General features: G+C 42.6%; 1 protein-coding gene and 1 long non-coding RNA gene across 6 annotated transcripts in view; one reads left to right on the top strand and one right to left on the bottom strand.

The window, feature by feature from the left end:
- Window positions 1-16,814, top strand: part of LOC132407065 (granule associated Rac and RHOG effector protein 1-like) — a 244,548-nt gene that overhangs the window by 101,775 nt on the left and 125,959 nt on the right. The window contains exon 1 of one of the 5 annotated variants that reach the window (XM_059993323.1): window positions 9,651-9,671. The exons of the other annotated variants lie outside the window; for them this stretch is intronic. The gene's annotated coding sequence lies outside the window, so the exon portion shown is untranslated. Of the gene's footprint in view, window positions 1-9,650; window positions 9,672-16,814 lie in introns of those variants that run through there. 5 annotated transcript variants of the gene reach the window in all.
- The window catches only part of LOC132407066 (uncharacterized), a 68,423-nt gene that overhangs the window by 29,670 nt on the left and 21,939 nt on the right, over window positions 1-16,814 (bottom strand). The gene's annotated exons all lie outside the window — the stretch shown is intronic.

The raw sequence follows: 16,814 nt of genomic DNA, 5'->3' as shown, positions 1-16,814 counted from the left end.
GTTGGCCAGCCTAGGTCTTTACACTTTGGAATGGAGGAAAACGAAGGGCGGCCTGAAAGAAGTGTTTAAAATTGGGGTGGCACAGTAGCATAGTGGTTAGCACAATGCTTTACAGTGCCAGCATCCTAGGTTCAGCTCCCATCACTGCCTGTGAGGAGTTTGTACATTCTCCCTGTAACCACATGGGTTTCCTCCCACTTTCCAAAGATGTGCCAGTTGTTAGATTAATTGGTCATTGTAAATTGTCCCATAATTAGGCTAGGGTAAATCAGGGTTTGTTGGGCGGCCGGTTCAAAGGAAGGGCCTACTCTGCGCGGTATCTCAATAAATAAAATTATGAGAGGCATAAATAAGGTGGATGAGAACAGTGTTCCTAGGGTAGGGGAGTCCAAAACTGATGGGGAGGGTATAAGTTTAGTGTGAGAGGGGAAAAATTTTGAAGGGGCAACTTTTCACTCAGTGTTAAAGTATCTAGAAGAGAAAGAGGTAAGGCAGAAACAATGGTATAATTCCAGAAGCATTTGGATTGGAACATGATTGGGCAGTGGTTAGAGGGATATGGGCCTAACACAGGAATTTTGGACTAACCTGGATGGTCACTGTGTTTAGCATGGAATGGTTGGGCCAAAGGGCCTGTTTCCTTGCTGTGTTGCTCTGTGACTCAATGAAACCATTTATTCGGTTGAACCTGTCTGTCTCATGATATTTGAATGTTTTTTAGGCTGTTTTGTCTGTTTTTGTCACTTGCCATGCTGATTGTTGGCTGACTGGTGTGTTATTTCTATTACTCAGTACTAATAAAACATTTGCTGGAATCCTCTCATGCAGCTGACAATCTATTGCACATTGCGATTTCAGGTTTGTTGATGCTTGCTGGCTTTGTACTCTGTCCAGTAAGATAGTTTGAGAACATATTTTGAATAAACAGCCAAGCTCAAGTACAATTAATGATGGAATGATTTCAATTTTGCTTAATGAGATGCTCATGGGAAACTAACTCTTAATACTTTTTTAAAAACTAAAAGCTTTATTGAAACCTAGTGATTATTTCCAGAATAACACATTGAGTCAGAATCTGGTTATGATTGCTGGCATTTGTTGTGAAATTTGTTATTTTGTGACAGCAGTACATTGTAATGCATATACTGTAATTTAAAAAACTATAAATTTCAGTAAGAAATATATAAAATATAAAAATTAGATTATTTAAGTAGTGCAAAAAAGGAGGAAAAATAGTGAGATAGTGTACACGGGTTCAATGTCCATTCAGAAATCTGATGGTGGAGGAGAAGAAGCTGTTCCTGAGATGTTGAATGCATGTCTTCTGTACCACCTCCTTCGATGGTAGCAATGGGAAGAAGGCATGTCCTGGGTGTTGAGGGTCCTCAATGACATGTGCGCTATTTTTGAGGCATTGCCTTTGGAAAATGTCCTCAATTGCTGAGGAGACCATTGCCCATGATGGAGCTGGTTGAGTTTACAACTTTCTGCAGCCTTTTCGGATCTTGTTCAGTGGCCCCTCCGTACGTTATTGGAGGAATCACAAATTAACTTCTAGGATATTCACAAACAATTCTGCCACTTGGGATTTTGGAATTTTTTTCTTAAAAGAAGAACTTGCATGTAGGTAGAATCTCAAGATTTCAGATGGTCAATGGTGTGCTTTTGATATGATCTCTGCCACCATATGAAATGGCCACCATTTCATATGGAAGCTCCCATTGAACATCCTGAGTGGTTGCATCATTGACTGGTATGGAGGAGCCATTGCACAGTATTGGAAAAAGCTGCAGAAAGTTGTAAACTTAACCAGTTCCATCATGAGCACCAGCCTCCCCACTGTCAAGGGCATCTTCAACAGGCGATGCCTTAAGAAGAGAGCATCTATCATGAAGGACCTTCAGCTTCCAGGACATGCCCTCTTCTCATTACTACCATCAGGGAGGAGGTACAGGAGCTTGTAGCCAGTACAAGCTGTACTGTGTTCTGGGAACATCATCTTCCCCACTGCCATCGATTTGAATGATCCATCATTATTTTGCACTCTCTCTGTATGTATTTGTATATATTCAAATATTCTTGCTGTAACTTGTAGTAATTTTTAATGTATTGCACTGTACTACTGCCATAAAACAACAAATTTCACAACATATGTCAATGATAATAAATCTGATTCTGAAATATGACAATCAGATTGCTTTCAGTTATGTTGGTTGAGGGAAGACGTTGACTGTGACATCATGGAGAACTTCCATTTTAGTCTTCACGTTTGTGCTATGGTGCCATCTTGTAGATTCAGCTGAGGGCACAGTTAGAACCTTGATGTCTCATTTGGAGGAAAAGACTTTGATACTGCAGTCCTGGCTGGCTGAAATTTTTGTGTTTGAGTCTGCATGGGATTGAGCGTACAGCATCCTGACCTGAACCAGACTTCTCCGCACTGCCTTGGTACTGAGTTATGACTTTCACGTGAGCATGCAGAAGCTCTGAATGAAGTTGTGACTTGAAGTGTTTCATCAGTTTGTGTGGTTGTGCTCTATATGCTGCAGAGCTTCGGTTTAGTTGCATAGTTTGACAGGGTGGGCTGAAGTGCCCATCCTTACTCTGTTCTTTATTTGTATTTGTACTGTTGTTATTCCCCACTTGCTTCATTGGCAAAATCTGGGCCAATTGGCCTAAGCCAGCTCCTATGCTTTATGGTCTTGGTGATCAAAGTGGTCACAGAATGGTCACCCACATTCTTTGACAAACTTCTATAGATATGTGGTGGAGAGTATATTGACTGGTTGCATCACAGCCTGGTATGGAAACACCAATGCCCTTGAACAAAAAACTCTACAAAATGTAGTGGATATGACCCAGTCTATCATGGGTAAAGCCCTTCCACTATTGAGCACAGCTACATGGAGCATTGTCACAGGAAAGCAACATCCATCATCAGTGACCCCCACAACCCAGGTCTTGCTCTCTTACTGCTGCCATCAGGAAGGAAGCATGCCTTGAATTGGAGAGAATGCCTTATGAGAATAGGTTGAATGAACTCAGCTTTTTCTCCTTGGAGTGACGGAGGATGAGAAGTGACCTGATAGAGGTATATAAGATGATGAGAGGCATTGATTGTGTGGATAGTCAGAGGCTTTTTCCCAGGGCTGAAATGGTTACCACAAAAGGACACAGGTTTAAGGTTCTCGGGAGTAGGTACAGAGGAGATGTCAGGGATAAGTTTTTTTTTACTCAGAGAGTAGTGAGTGCGTGGAATGGGCTGCCGGCATCGGTGGTGGAGGTGGATACAATAGGGTCTTTTAAGAGGCTTTTAGATAGGTAAATGGAGCTTAGTAAAATAGAGGGCTATAGGTAAGCCTAGTAATTTCTGAGGTAGGGACACGTTCGGCACAACTTTGTGGGCTGAAGGGTCTGTATTGTGCTGTAGGTTTTCTATGTTTCTATGAAGTACAAGAGCCTCAGGATCCACACCACTTAATTCAGGAATACTTATTATCCCTCAGCCATCAGGCTGTTGAATCAGAGGGGATGACTTCATTCAACTTCATCCACCTCAACACTAAACTGTTCCCACAACCTATGGACTTGCTTTTTGATGGCGGAAGGGAAGAAGCTGTTCCTGAAGCGTTGAGTGTGCGTGTGTTCCGGCTCCTGTACCACCACCTTAATGGTAGCAATGAGAAGAGGGATAGCCCAAGACCATATCTAAACAGTGTTGAAATGATTCATTATATGCAGCATACTGTTCAATGGTTGAGACATGTGAGAAAGAAATCATATAAGAAAATAGAAATTCAGATCAGTTTGGGGTCTGATGAGCAGAACTGAATTGTGGATGCACTATTTGGAAAGCTGATACAATGGTAGGGAACTTGGCTGTACTGTGGATGTTCCAGTGCAGATGGCCTGCCTTGACTGAGGGAGTGAATGGATATCTTTATTTTGTGGGTAAACCTCAAGTTTCTCTCAGTGACTCATTCATCACCTTTGGCGATGTGTTTATTTTGTGTAACATTACTGCAAATAAAATGTCTCAAGCTTGTTTTTAGAGTTAGTATTGATGGATCACCCTGGTTTTATTCATCTTAAACATCTCTTTGTTGGAGAATGCACTGGAGAAAGTGTTGGTCTTTTTGAGGAAATGGATGTTCTCTGCAATTGGATTTCCTTCATTGAATTACTCAGTGACAATAAACACATTAGTTTACTCTGAAACCTCTTACAAGTGATTATCAATGGTGCTTCTAAGTGCAATGTACTGTCTTTTAACTGTGGATCGAAATTAGAACCAAATTCAGGGTTAATATCATTGGCATACATTGTGAAATTTGTTGTTTTACAGCTGCAGTAGAGTGCAATACATAAAAGCTATAAATTTCAATATGAAATACAGGTAATAAGAAGTAAAATAAGGAGTGCAAAAAGAGAGCAAAAATCGTGAGGTAGTGACCATGGGTTGATTCATTCACTGTTCAGAAAGCTGATGGCAGAGGAGAAGAATCTGTCCCTAAAATGTTGAGTGTGTATCTTCAAGCTCTTCTCCCTGCTCTGGTAGAAAAGAGAAGAAGGTATTTCCTGGGTGATAGGGGTCCTTAATGATGAACACTGCCTTTTTGAAGCAACACATTTTGGAGATGTCTTGGTGCTGAGGAGGCCAGTGCCCATGATCAAGTTTGCAACGCTCCATACTGGACGGTGAAACAACCAATTAGAATGCTCTGCTCTACATCTGTAGAAATTTGCAAGTCTCCTCAGTATCAGATCTCCAAAAAATCTCAATGAAGTATAGCCTCTGTTCTTTGTTTTCATTTTGACATAGGCTTGTGTTCAGTGAGATTAACAATAAATGCAGATCCTTTAAATAAAAGAAAATACACCCTTATTCCACATAAGCCCCTTGAAACTCTCAGTGAATGAAATTTTCCATGTTTGTGGCTTTAGTGGTCTGCACTCTAGTGCTGCCTGCTGTTTCATTGTGTGTGGGACAGCTCACTCCCCTGGCACAGTAGAGTATGCAGAGCAGTTGGAGCGAGGACATGGATAGAATAAAAGACATAGAAAGGAAAGGTTAGCAAGGGTCTGAAATAACAGCGTTATCCAGAGTTGAGGGGAAAAATGAAAGATGGTATGAATAGAAAATACGTACTTAAAGATTAACATTACACATCTCTTGCTTACTTAAGCCCTCATCACCCTTAATGGGACATAGGTTGCCGACCGCAGCTCACCAGAGTCCTCTGTCCTGGGCCAGTCTTTCAAGTTATCCCCAGGTGTAGCCCATCTTTGAAGCTCCTTCCTCTCCCAGGGATGAGGTCTCTGGAGCTTTCTTTGGCATTTCTTTACCTCTGGGTTTTTTAAGGGATTGGATTGCTAGCCCCATGCCCAACCCCCCTCCTTTTGCAGCTGGGCTTGGGACTGTCCATGGGGGAGTTTTCTTTCTCACATACAAAGAGAGAAATTGATGTTGATAACCTCAACTATCGACACAGTCTGAGGATGTACTGGGGGCTGCCTGCAAGTGTCACTATGCTTCTGGCACCAACATAGCATGCCCGCATTTACTAAACCTGACCTGTACATTGGGGCCCTGGTCACTGGAGAGTCCAGAGTTTGGTGTCCTTATGCACCATTATTTGCAGGTCCTGAGGTCAAGGCCTGATATCCAGAGCTCTAGGTCAGTAAGTCTACTGGGGAGGTCAAAGCCCAAGGTCTGTGAGCCCACAAATGCATCGGAGGCAGGAGACGGTCTGTCATGGGGTTGGAGGCCTGTGTGGGTGAACGTGTGTGTGTTAAGGAATGGAACTTGTTTTGCTGCTGTTGTTTAGTTGCTTCTTGAGTTCTGTGTTATGGACATGCTATGTTTGCGCTGGAATGTGTGGCAACACTTCTAGGCTGTTAATGCCAAAGACACATTTCACTGTCTGTTTCAATGTACATGTGATAAGTAAATGTATCTGAATCTGAAACCCACGTGGTCATGGAGAGAACATACAAATATCTTACAGACAATGGCAGGATTTGAACCTGATCGTTAATTGTTGCTGCTATAAAGTGTTGCACTAATTGCTACATGACTGGTTTGAGACATTTTTGGCCCCTCGTGTTAGAAAAGGAGGGTTGGCATTGGAGAATGTCCAGAGGAGGTTCACGAGAATTACTCCGGGGATGAGGAGTGTTTAATGGCTCTAGAATGGGGCGGGGGGAATCTCATTGTAAACCTATCAAATATTGAATGGCCTAGATAGAGTGGATGTGGAGAAGATGTTTCCTTTCGTGGGGGTGTCTAGGACCAGAGGGCTCAGAATGAAAGGAAGTTTTTGGAATAAAAGAACAGTGATAAGGAAGATGTTCTTTAGCCAGAGGGTGATGAATCTGTGGAAGTTATTGCCACAGATGGCTATTGAGATCAAGTCTTTGGGTATATTTAAAGCGGAGGTTGATACGTTCTTGATTACTCAGGGCATCAAAGGTTACAGAGAGAAGGCAGAAGAATGGGATTGAGAGGGATAATAAATCAGCCATGATGAAGTAGCAGAGCAGACTCATTGGGCTGAATGGCCTAACTCAACTCCTATCTCTAATTGCCTTACTGCAAAGTGATTGACGTGGTCATAGTGTTGCGAAACTCTTGATTAGGGTTGTGCTGGTTGGTTTAAGAAACTAACTAGCTCAAGGGAAGTAGCTGTCCTTGAAGCTGGTGACCTGTAGATAATACCAGTGGGGATCATGCCACGGGAGCCAGGTATATGCAGCACTGACTGCATCTTAGGTCACTCAAGAACATACACTTAGTGGCCATTTTATTAGACATTTCCTGTACCTAATAAAGTGGCCAATGAGTATATGTTCATGGTTTTCTGCTGCTGGAGCCTATCCACTTTAAGGTTAGACTTGTGCGTTCAGAGATGCTATTCTGGACACCACTATTATAACATATGGTTATTTGAGTTATTGTTGCCTTTCTGTCAGCCTGAACTAGCTGGCCATTCTCCTCTGATCTTTGCTCACTGAAGGTTTTTTGTTTTTTGTGCCATTCTCTGTAAACTTGTGTGAAAATCCCAAGAGATCAGCAGTTTCTGAGATAACTCAAACCACCCTGTCTGGCACCAACAACCATTCCATGGTTAAAGTCACTTAGATAACATTTCTTCCTCATTCTGATGTTTGGTCTGAAGAACAACTGAAACTCTTGGCCGTGTCTGTGTGCTTTTATGCATTGAGTTGCTGCCACATAATTGGCTGATTAGGTATTTACATTAAAAGAGCAGTTGTACCTAATAAAGTGGCCACTTATTGCATTTAAACAGTGTACAAATGATTCCTTATATGCAGAGTACTGGGCAATGTTTGAGGCATGTGACAATGAGCTATGGAAGTACAACCTCTTATTGCTAATTGGCTGGCTGTGATGGTCTGTGTCTGTCTGTGACGGCTCTGGACTGCTTGAGTTGTTGTAGTCACAGTATGCACAGTCGGCTTTCTGCAGTGTTTGCAAACTGGATTGACTTCAAGGCACATATGATATAGGAGCAGAATTAGGCCATTTGGCCCATCAAGTCTGTTCTGCCATTGATCATGGCTAATTTTCCTCCCTCAATTCTATTTTTTTGCATTATGCCTGTAACCTTTGATGTCCTTACTAATCAAAAGCCTCTACTTTAAATATACCCAATGACTTGACCTCCACAGCCATCTATGGCAATGCATTCCACAGATTCACCAGCCTCTGGCTAAAGAAATTCCTCCTCATCTCTGTTCTAAATGGATGTCCTTTTATTCTGAGGCTGTGCCCTCTAGTCCTAGACTCACACACTGCAGAAACACCCGTTTCACATTCACTCTAGGCCAGTCTGGGGTCCACGGACCCCTTGCTTACCGGTTTTGGACCACGGGATAAAAAGATGGGACTGCCTGGTTTTGGCCTTTCAGTATTTGATATGTTTCAGTGAGAATTCCCTGTTGCAATGAGTACAGGCCCAGAGCCTCATATGTTAACCCTTTCATCCTCGTAAATGTCCTCTGAGCTCTCTGTAATGCCAGAGCATGCATTCTTAGATATGTGGCTGAAAACTGCTCATACTCTAAATGCAGTTTGAACAATGGCTTGTAAAGCCTTCTTGCTTTTATATTCTAGTCCTGGTGAGTGAGTGATAGAATTGTAGTGTTCAAAGATCAGTCAACAAAATTTTAGATGATTCATTGGCATACCCTCTATTGGTGTATCAGAGGAGAAATTAGCTTCACAGCAGATTCACACTGGGCAGCTCAGAACATTAATTGTCACTGCGTTTCATTTGCTGACAGAGGCTTGGAATTCTTGAGAAAAGACAGTGAATGCCTTTGCCTTCATTCTGAAAGAAGATGTAAGTTGAATGGGTCTTAAAACTGCATCGATTGAATTTCTTGTGCTTTAGGAACCCTAAATATATCATAGTCATAGAGCACTGTAATATAAAAACAGGCCCTTCGGCCCAACCAGGCTATGTCAACACAGCTATCCCAATTTCCTGCTTTTGGCCCATATCCCTCTAAATGTCACTACACCATGCTATCTGTCCAAGTGCTTCTTAAATTATGCTCTTGTACCAGCCTCAACTCCTTCCTCTGGCGGCTAATTTCATATCCTCACCACCCTCTGAGCTAAAAATTTGCCCCTTAGATTCCTTTTAAATCTCCTTTTCCCCCTAAGTCTATGCCCCTAAGTTTTGGTTTTCCCTACCCTGGAGAAGGGTGGTGGGATGGAGATACATCTCTACCAAAGGAGGTGTAAGGCATTCCTTCCCTCCACTAGCTTGTTGATCACCTTTGGGCAAGGTGTAGCACTTGCTTATCCCTCTTCCCCCCCACCCCCCCGTGAAGCCAGTGGAGAGTGGAGCAGCTGGTACACATCACAAGTCCTGGCTATGTGGCCACTGACACCAGGCAGACAATCTCTAAAGAGTATTGATAATGGCTGGGGTCATTCATCTTGTAAAGACACAGCTCAGAAGAAGGCAATGGCAAACCACTTCTGTAGAAAAACTTGCCAAGATTGATCATGGTCACGCAGACTGTGATCGCTCACGTCTTATCGACATGACACATAATGATGACAGCCCTGGAGAAAAGACTGGAATTCCTTTCAAATTGTTTTAGAGTGAGTGATGTTTGAAGAAAATTGCTACAATAAGGTTCAAGTGCAACATGATAAAATGTGACCTTGGAAACGAATGTACAAATCTGAAATAACTTGGCTGAATTTTATGATCATGTTGCTATTTCTAGGTTTGCACTGTGTGCAAATTAGCTGCCACATTACCAATAATATGACAGTGACTACACTTGTACTGCTCTGGGTCTTTTCACAGCATTGGGACATCCCAAAGCACTTCACTGCCATGTAGAAGTAGTCTGTAATTAACTGAGTCAAGGTACTATAAGGGTACAAGATTTTCTAGAGATTAAAGGTTAACTTTACTTGAAACATCGAAGCACTGTGTGAAAAGCCTAATCTGTGTCATTGACCAACGCAGTTCAAGGATGTGCTGGGGTCGGCCCACAATTGTCACTACACATCTGCGCCTATGTTTGTTTTTAGAATGCAGGAGGAAGCCGGAGCACCCAGAGGAAATCCACGCGGTCATGCAGCGGGAATTGAGTCCCAATCGCTGAAGCTGTGAGGGGTTGCGGTAACCACTCCACTACTGTACTTCCCACCGGCTGACTTTGCTGACTTGTAGTGCTGTTAGAATAAAATCTACTGTTACATGCAGGGTTTGTTGAGTCTGTAAGAGCTATCAAGAGCTTTTGCTTAAAATATTAAAAAGTTCTATTCCAGGTTTCATTTTGTGGTTAGCGCTACTCTATTATAGCTTGGGGCATCAGGGTTTGCAGTTCAAGTCATCTGTAAGTAGTCTGTATGTCCTTCCCGTGAGTGTGTAGTTTTCCTCCTGCAGTCGAAAGATGTATCAGTTGTTAGGTTAATTGGTCATTCTAAATTGTCCCGTGATTTGGCTAGGATTAAATCGGTGGATTGCTGGTGACACGGCTCAAAGTGCTGGAAATATTTTCAGAGATGCTGTGGCTTGGTTGAGATCCTTGTTTGCCAAGATCCTGGTTTTCCCTCAGGCAAGTGTAAAAGATCTACGGTTGGTAGATCTAACCTTCACTTGCCACCATCGGGAGCTTGGCTTTCAGGCTTTTGGCTTCTTTTTGATGGGAGGAGGGAGAAGCAAGCTGTGTACACAACACTCTGCAGTTTCTTGCACCCACAGGGTTATGGGCAGAGCAGCTAACATCTACCTTGAGGTCATAGGTTTAGGTGAGGAGCAAAAGGTGCACAGATGATTGGAGGAAGAATTTGTTTACCCAAGTGATTAGAAACTGGAAAAACTGTCCAAGAAGGGAGCATGGTGGAGTAGTAGCTAGGGTAACACTTTACTACACAAGCAATTGGGGTTCAGTTCCCATCAGTGTCTGTAAAGAGATTATATGTTCTCCCTGTGACCATGTGGATTTCTTCTGGGTGCTTCCACATTCCAGAGTACAGGATAGGGTTAGTAAGTTGTAGACATGCTATGTTGGCACTGGAAATGTGCTGACATTTGTGAGGTGCCCAGCACATCCTCATACTGTGGTTGCTGATGCAAATAACACATTTTGCTGTATGTTTCAATGTACATGTGACTGATAAAGCTCATCATTTAAAAAAGAATCTTTAATTTTTAGAGACAATGGCCCAGAGGTTCTCAACGTTTAGGAAGCATCTAGACAAGCAGTGAATCATCAAGGCAGAGACAACCATGAACCAAATGCTGGTAAATGGGATTAGTGTAGGTCAAAGTTTAATTGTCAAAGGATTCAAAGTACCTTTATTGTCAAAGTATGTAGGCAGTATAAAACTCTGAGATTCATATTCTCCACTGACAGCCATGAAACAGAAAAACATTGAACCTGTTCACAGAAAAACATCAAACCCCTTCACATGCAAAAAAACAAATCGTGTAAATGGCAACAAAAAATCAAACATTCAACAGTACAGCCATACAAATAAAACACTGTTCTTCCAGGGCAAAACACAGTACCAGAGCACGTAGATCTATATAATTATGATACAGATACAAAAAGGATAAAAATAATAATATAGCCCAAGTCCCTGAGTGTCATGGCCTGTAGAATAATAGTCCGTTCCCCGTGTGGCATGGTAGCGTAGTGGTTATCATAAAGTTTTACAGTGCAGGTGACCAGGTTTAATTCTTGCCATTGGGAATTACTGTACAGAAGCATGAGACAGGAGCTTGCCCAGGTGGATTGGAGGAGAATACTGGTGGGGATGACAGCAGAGCTGAGATGGCTGAAGTTTCTGGGAATAGCTCACAAGACGCAAGATAGCTGTGTCCCACAAAGGAAGTTCTCAAATGGTAGAGGTAGAGAACTGTGGCCAACAAAGGAAGTTAAAACTACATAAAAGCCAAGGAAATGGCATATAAGGTAGTAAAAGTGAGTGGGAAGTTGGATAATTGGGAAGCTTTTAAACTCCAACAAAAAAAGCCACAAGAAGGGAAAAGATGAGGGTAGATTAGCCAATAATATAAAGCAGGATACAAAAATTCTTTTCAGTTATATAAAGAGTAAAAAGGAGTAGAGAGTTGATATTGGACCAAGGGAAAAAGATGCTGGTGAAGTGGTAATGGAGGACAAAGAAATGGCAGATGAACTTAATGGGTACTTTGTATTTGTCTTTACTGGGAAAGACACTGGCGTGTGCCAAAGGTCCGTGAGTGTCATTGAGCCAGAGTGAGTATCATTGCTATTATAGAGGAAAAAGTGGTAGGCACACTCAAAGGTCTTAAGGTGGATAAGTCACCAGGACCAGACGGACTCCATCCCAGAATCCTGAGAGAGGTTGCTGAAGAGGTAATGGATGCATTAGTCCTTGATTCTGGCATGGTTCCAGATGATTGGAAAATTGCAAATGTCACTCCACTCTTTGAGAAAGGAGGAAGGCAAAAGAAAGGAAATTATAGGCCAGTTAGCCTAATCTCAGTGGTTGGGGAAGTGTTGGTGTCTATTATTAAGGATGAGGTTTCGAGGTACTTGGAGATTAATGATAAAATAAGTCAACGTCAGCATGGTTTCTGTAAAGGGAAATCTTCCATAACAAATCTGTTAGTTCTTCGAGGAAGTGACAAGCAGGGTGGTCCAAGGAGAGCGTTTGATAAGGTGCCACACATGAGGCCTCTTAACAAGATAAAATCCTATGGCGTTACAGGAAAGATACTGACAGGCAGGAAGCAGTGAGTAGGAATAAAAGGGGCCTTTTCTGGTTAGTTGCCAGTGACTATGTGTTCCTCAGGGGTCAGTATTGCTTTTCCCATTGTTTGTCAATGATTTAGATAGTGGAATTGATGACTTTGCGGCAAAGTTTGTGGATAATATGAAGATAAGTGGAGGGTTAGGTAGTGCTGAGGAAACAACATGATTGTAGCAGGACTTGGACAAGTTGGAAGGATGGGCACAAAAGTGTCAGATGGAACGCAGTGTTGGGAAATGTGGTAATACGTTTTGGTAAAAGGAACAAAAGTGTGGACTACCATACAAGATATGCTGGAGGAGCTCAGCACGCCAGGCTGCATCTACGGGGAAAAAATACAGTTGATGTTTTGGGCCAAGACCCATCAGCAGGACTGGAGAAAAAAAGCTGAGGAGTAGATTTAAAAGGTTGGGGGTGGGGGGAGCGAGAGAAGCACCAGGTGATAGGTGAAACCTAGGTGGGGGTGGGATGAAGTAGAGAGCTGGGAAGTTGATTGGTAAAAGAGGCAGAAGGCCTTGGAAGAATGAAAAAGAGGGGAGGAGCGCCAGAGAGATGTGATAGGTGGGCAAGGAGATAAGGTGAGGGAGGGAAAAGGGGATAGGAAATGGTGAAGGAGGTGGAGGCTGTTATCTAAAAGAGTCGAGGAAGATTGCAAATGCGGAAGGTGAGTGAGAGTTCAGTGCCGATTACCTTCCTTTTGACAGCTGCTGAGAAGGCCTATCACTGTGTAGCTTGTTGTAGCAGGAGGGGAGGCCTCTGTGCTCGTGTGGTGTCCCTCTTTGTTGATGAAAGAAAATGTTACGCATTATGGATTAGACTTTAGTGTTTATGGACTGTGGACTTTCTCAGACTTATAGTTTTTATATTCTGAGTTTTTCACCCATTTCTTTCCATTCTGTTTTGCAACAAGAGAGTGTTTGGGGGTTGATGTTCTTCCGTTTTGTGTGGAGGGAGGAGGACTCAGGGACTGATGATTGGGATGCCGCTCTTTTTGTGTGGGGAGTGGGTTTGATGTTTCTCTCTGAACGAAAATGAATCTCTGAGTTGTATACGGTTACATATTTTGAAAATAAATGAACCTTTGAGACTTAGAGCCTTTGATACATTGAGATTCACTTTCTTGCAGGCATTCACAGTATAAGAAACAAATATAATAGAATCAGTGAAAAGTTACTCAGACTGATAAATAACCAATATGTAAAAGAAGTCAAAATGTCCAATAACTTTATATATAAAGTAAGTAAATAATACTTAGGACATGAGTTTATGAGGGGAGAGATTTAATAGGAACTTGAAGGGCAACATTTTCACCCAGTGTGGTCAGAACATGGAATGAGCTGCCAGAGGAAGTGGTTGAGTCAGGTGTGTTAACAACATTTGAAAGATCATAGGAAAGATACATGGTTGTGAAAGTTTAGATGGTAATGAAACTAGATTCGGTGGGCATATGGGTCAGCTAAGGTATGTTGACTGAAAGGTGTGTTTCTGGACTCTAGGACTCTAACAACAATTTGTCTTTAAACAGCACCTTTTCAGTGCATAATGTCTCAAGATATTTCCCAGGAGTGTTTCAAAACAAAGCTTAGCACCGGCCCACATGAAATACATGCTTGGTCAAAACGTAAGTTTGAAGGAGCATCTTTAGGGAGGAGAGTAAAGGCGGAGAGTATTGGGGAGGTCCTGGATGGCTGAAAGATTGCCTACCTGTGGCAGGATGGGACAAGAGGCTGGAATGGGATGACTGCCAGAGTTTTAGATGTTTGGTCTCGTTGCAGCAGGAGTCAGAGGGAAAGGAGAGATAAAGGCCATGGAGAATTTGGAAAGTAAGGAAAGGAATTCTAGAATTGACCTGGCTTCACTTCTATTCATTCTCCTAACACACCCCTCACCTGGTCTCACCTGTCACCTTGCCAGCTTGAACCCTTTCCTCCCCCCACCCCCACCACCTCATTCTGGCTCCTTCCCCTTTCGAGTTCTGATGAAGGGTCTTGGCCAAAACGTCGACTCTTTATTCATTTCCATAGGTGCTGCCTGGCCTGCTGATTTCTTCCAGCATTTTGTGTGTGTTGCTCTGGATTTCCAACATCTGCAGAATCTCTTGTCTAGAGTTGAGATGTTGTTGGACTGGAGGCAGTGACGTGAGGAGGGAAAAGTCACTGAAAATACATTTTGATTATATCTGACTAAGTTTAAATGCAGACTCATTTGAAATATGTCTGATGGTCTGCAAATAAATGGAGCTGATATTTGGCTTTTTTAAAAGATTACTTTTTTATTTAGAGAGGCAATGTGGAACAGGCCCTTACACCCCAACTATCTGCACTGCCTAGCAACCCACCTATTTAACCCTAGCCTATCACAGGATAGTTTACAATGACCAATTAAGCTAGTAACTGGTACATCTTTAGAATATGGGAGGAAACTGAAGCACCCAGAGGAAACCCACGTAGTTCACAAGAGAACGTACAGACTTCTTACAGATGATGGCGGAATTTAACTCTGAACTCTGACACCTTGAGTGGTAATCATGTCATGCTAACCGCTGCTCTACTGTGGTGCTCTATTAAAAACGTAGTGAGCAGGCTGACACAGCTGGCAAAGGTGGTGGAGGCGGATGCAGTAGAGTCTTTTAAGAGACTCCTGGGTAGGTACATGGAGCTTAGAAAAATAGAGGGCTATGGACAACCCTAGGTTATTTCTGAAGTAAGTACATGTTCAGCACAGCATTGTGGGCTGAAGAGCCTGTATTGTGCTGTAGTTTTTCTGTGTTTCTATGTTTTTAAAGTGAATAATTGGGCACATTCAGTCCAGGGTAGTTTGTACAGTGAATGGCAGGGCATTGATGAGTGTTGTGGAACAGAGGCATTTGGGTATACTAGTGCACAGATCACAGAAGGTGATTAGATAAGGTGATGAAGATAGCATTTAACATGTTTGTCTTCATTAGTCAAAGCGTTAGACTTAGAAGATGGGGTATTTTGTTGCAGTTGTGTAAGTTGTTAGTGAGGCTGCACTTAGAATCAGAATCAGGTTCATTAATGCTGGTATAGGTTGTGCAATGTGTTTTGTAGTGGCAGTACAGTGCAATATGTAAAATTGACTCTGAATCACAGTAAAATAATAGAAATTATACAGAAGTTTATTTATGCCAGAAAGAGAGAGTGTTGTCCATTCAGAAATCTGATGGCGAGGGGGAAGAAGCTTTCCTAAAACACTGAGAGTATGCCTTCATGCTCCTGTACCTCCACTCTGATGGCAGTAATGAGAAGAGGGCATGTCCCAGATGGTGAGGATCCTTAATGTTGGGTGCCGTGTTTTTGAGGTATTGCCTTTTGAGAAGGTGTGCTCGATGGCAGGAGCCCATGGTGAAGCTGGCTGAGTTTGCAACTCTCTACAGGTCTTTCAAATCCTGGGCTTAGAGTATTATGTACAGTTTTGGTCACCTTGTTAAAGGAAAGAAATTAGCAAGTTGGAGAGGGTGCAGAAGAGATTCATGAGGATACTTCCTGGACAGGTTGTATTTTTATTCCTTGGAGTGCAGGCCAATGAGGAGTGACCTCATAGAAGCTTATAAACTTATAATTGATGTGGATATGTCTTTTCCCCAGGGTTGGGGCACAGATACAAGATAAGAGGGGAGAGATTTAATGGAGACCGGAGAGGTAACTTCTTCACACGTTGGGGGGGGAGGGGGTAGTTGGTGAGTGCCTGGAATGAGCTGCCAGAGAAAGTGCTCAATTGCAACATTTAACAGGCATATGGATAGGTGCATGGAGGAGAGGGGCTTGGATGGTTATGGATCAAGCACAGCCAATTGGAACTAGCAGGGAGATGCAGTGGTAGTGTTCACCAGTTGGGCCGAAGGGCTTATTTCCATGTGGTATTACACTGAGACTCATTGATTTGAATTTGACTTTTTACTTTCAAGCTTCACTCACTAACTGAACCCAAAAATTATCATCATAAACCTCTTTGATTCATTGTGCCATTTGGGGATGAAGCTTTATCATTCTTTCTCAGATTGGCTGGTATGTGGCTCTGGACATACCAATATGTCGCACTGCTGTCTGTAAGGAGTTTGTACATTCTCCCCATGATTGCGTAGGTTTCCTCCCACATTCCAAAGCTGTATGGGTTAGGGTTTGTAAGTTGTAGTGGAAATAATTATGAAAAGAGGGCATCAGTTGAAGAGAATCTTAGATAAGGCGCTTGGATGACAGAGAAATGGAGGGCCATGGGGGAAGAGAAGGGGTGATCTTGGAGTTAGTGAAAAGGTCGACACAATATCATGGGCCATATGCCCTATACTGTGCTCGACAGCTGTTTGTTCTATGTAAGAAATCTATTAGATCTATGCTGATGAGATTGTGGTCTCAACATGAGCTTGTTCTCTACAGACACATTGAAGGTGGTGGATACGGGTTACATTGCAACATTTAAGAGAAGTTTGGATAGATAGATGGTTGGGAGGGGTTATGCTCCGAGTGCAGTTTGATAGGCTGGGCAGAATAACAGCTTG

Source organism: Hypanus sabinus, chromosome 17 (genome assembly GCF_030144855.1).
Source record: "Hypanus sabinus isolate sHypSab1 chromosome 17, sHypSab1.hap1, whole genome shotgun sequence".
Taxonomy (NCBI): domain Eukaryota; kingdom Metazoa; phylum Chordata; class Chondrichthyes; order Myliobatiformes; family Dasyatidae; genus Hypanus; species Hypanus sabinus.
The sequence above is the reverse complement of the archived record's forward strand: the minus strand, read 5'-3'. Positions and strand labels throughout refer to the sequence as shown.